The sequence below is a fragment of the Arachis hypogaea genome, chromosome 12 (genome assembly GCF_003086295.3).
Source record: "Arachis hypogaea cultivar Tifrunner chromosome 12, arahy.Tifrunner.gnm2.J5K5, whole genome shotgun sequence".
Classification (NCBI taxonomy): Eukaryota; Viridiplantae; Streptophyta; class Magnoliopsida; order Fabales; family Fabaceae; genus Arachis; species Arachis hypogaea.
The window spans coordinates 24500811-24503864 of record NC_092047.1 but is presented as its reverse complement, the minus strand read 5'-3'; the positions used below and the strand labels follow the sequence as shown (position 1 = coordinate 24503864).

The 3054-nt window shown below is 31.0% G+C and overlaps 1 non-coding gene across 1 annotated transcript; it reads right to left on the bottom strand.

The window, feature by feature from the left end:
- Window positions 1-2492: 2492 nt before the first annotated feature.
- On the bottom strand, window positions 2493-2596 carry LOC112731128 (small nucleolar RNA R71). Its single transcript, XR_003166919.1, has one exon. It is a non-coding gene; the product is annotated as a small nucleolar RNA R71 (small nucleolar RNA).
- Window positions 2597-3054: the final 458 nt, after the last annotated feature.

Below are 3054 nucleotides of genomic sequence, written 5' to 3'. Positions count from 1 at the left end.
AGAGATCACAATTTCGTGCACCAAGTTTTTGGCGCCGTTGCCGGGGATTGTTCGAGTTTGGACAACTGACGGTTCATCTTTTTGCTCAGATTAGGTAATTTTATTTTATGTTTAAACTTTTATTTTTATTTTTGAAAAATTCAAAATTTTTTTTAAATAATAGTTTTCGAAAAATTTATATTTTGTTCTTCAGAATTTTTAAGAATGAATTCTAGAGTTTCAGATGATATGTGAAGCCTGGCTGACTGTTAAGCCATGTCTAATCTTTTGGACCGAGGTTTCTACTTATCTTTGCAAGAGCCTTTTGATTCCCATCAATTTGGCTGTTGTATGTAATGCTCTACTGTAGCTTGGCTGGCCATTGGCCATGTCTAATCTTTTGGACCGAAGCTTTCACATAAAGCTTGGCTGGCTATTAAGCCGTGTCTAAATTTTTGGACCGAAGCTTTAGACTAACATTGCATGATTTCTGGAGTTCTTATTAAAAATTTTTGAATTTCTTTACTTTCTTTTTCCAATTAATTTTCGAAAAATTACAAAAAAATTAATAAAATCATAAAAACCAAAAAATATTTTGTGTTTCTTGTTTGAGTCTAGTGTCAAATTTTAAGTTTGGTGTCAATTGCATGTTTTAACTTTTCTTAAAATTTTCGAAAAATATATGCACTATGTTCTTCATTGATCTTCAAGTTGTTCTTGTTGATTTTTCTTATTTGATCTTTAAATTTTCTTGTTTGGTGTCTTTTCTTGTTTTTCATATGCATTTTTGAATTATTAGTGTCTAAAGTTTAAAAATTTTTAAGTTTGGTATCTTTCATGTCTTTCTTTTCTTAAAAATTTTCAAAAATATGTTCTTGATGTTCATCATGATCTTCAAAGTGTTCTTGGTGTTCATCTTGACATTCAAAGTATTCTTGCATGCATTATTAGTTTTGATCTTAAATTTTTATGTTTTGCATCATTTAGTTATTTTTCGCTTTCCTCATTAAAAATTCAAAAATAAAAAATATATTTCCCTTATTTCACTCATAAATTTTGAAAAATTTGAATTGATTTAGTCATAAAGTTTTAAAATTTAATTATTTCTTATTAGTCAAGTCAAATTTTCAATTTAAAAATTCTATCTTTTCAAATTTTTTCAAAAATAAAATCTTTTTCAATTTCCTTCTTAATATTTTCGAAAATTTTAAAATTTGATTTTCAAAATCTTTTTCTTATTTTTATTTCATAATTTTCAAAATTAAAGCTAGCAATTAATATTTTGATTCAAAAATTTGAAGTTGTTACTTGCCTATTAAGAAAGGATCAAACTTTAAATTCTAAAATCATATCTTTTAGTTTCTTGTTAGTCAAGTAATCAACTTTAATTTCAAAAATCAAATCTTTTTAATTTCCTTTTCAAATCTTTTTCAAAATTTAATTTCACTTTTTCTAACTTCTTATCTTTTTAAAATTGATTTTCAAATCTTTTTCAATTAACTACTTGACTTTTTGTTTGATTTTAAAAGTATTCTATTTCAATCATATCTTTTTCAAAACCACCTAACTACTTTTTTCTCTCTAATTTTCGAAAATCCCTTATCACTTTTTCAAATTTTCTTTCAATTAACTAATTATTTTAAATTTTAATTTAAATTTTATTCCTTTTTATAATTTTTGAATTCTAACTAATAATTAAAATAAAAACAAAAATATTTTTTTTCTATCTAATTAAATTCGAATTCTCTCTCTCTCATCTCATTCTATTTATTTATTTATTTACTAACACTTCTTTTCCTCTTATAATTCGAACCCTCTCTCTCTCTCTCTCTCTCTCTCTCTCTCTCTGTGTTCGAATTCCTCATCTTCTCTCTTCTTCATTCTACTCTTCTATTCTTCTACTCACATAAAGGAATCTCTATACTGTGACATAAAGGATTCCTATTCTTTTCTGTTCTCTTCTTTTTCACATGAGCAGGAGCAAGGATAAGAATATTCTTGTTGAAGCTGATCCGGAACCTGAAAGGACTCTAAAGAGGAAGCTAAGAAAAGCTAAGGCACAACTCTCTGTAGAGGACCTAACAGAACTTTTCAAACAAGAAGAAGCCATGGCAGCCGAAAACAACAACAATGCCAACAATGCAAGGAAGGTGTTTGGTGACTTTACTGCACCTACTCCTGACTTCCATGGGAGAAGCATCTCAATTCCTGCCATTGGAGCAAACAACTTTGAGCTTAAGCCTCAATTAGTTTCTCTAACGCAACAGAATTGCAAGTTTCATGGACTTCCATTGGAAGATCCTCATCAGTTCTTAGCTGAATTCTTGCAAATCTGTGACACTGTCAAGACCAATGGGGTTGATCCCGAGGTCTACAAGCTTATGCTCTTTTCCTTTGCTGTAAGAGACAGAGCTAGAACATGGTTGGATTCACAACCTAAAGAAAGCCTGAACTCTTGGGAAAAGCTAGTCAATGCCTTCTTGGAAAAGTTCTTTCCACCTCAAAAATTGAGCAAGCTTAGAGTGGAAGTCCAAACCTTCAGACAGAAGGAAGGTGAATCCCTCTATGAAGCTTGGGAAAGATACAAGGAATTGATCAGAAGGTATCCTTCTGACATGTTTTCAGAATGGAGCATCATATGTATATTCTATGATGGTCTGTCTGAATTGTCCAAGATGTCATTGGACCACTCTGCTGGAGGATCTCTTCATCTGAAGAAGAAGCCTGCAGAAGCCCAGGAACTCATTGAAATGGTTGCAAATAATCAGTTCATGTACACTTCTGAAAGGAATCCTATGAGTAATGGGACAACTCAGAAGAAATGAATTCTTGAGATTGATACTCTGAATGCAATATTGGCTCAAAACAAAATATTGACTCAGCAAGTCAATATGATTTCTCAGAGTCTATCTGGAATGCAAGTTGCATCAGGCAGTACTAAGGAGGCTTCCTCTGAAGAAGAAGCTTATAACCCTGAGAATCCTGCAATGGCAGAAGTGAATTACATGGGAAATTCCTATGAAAACACTTATAATCCTTCATGGAGGAATCATCCTAATCTCTCATGGAAGGATC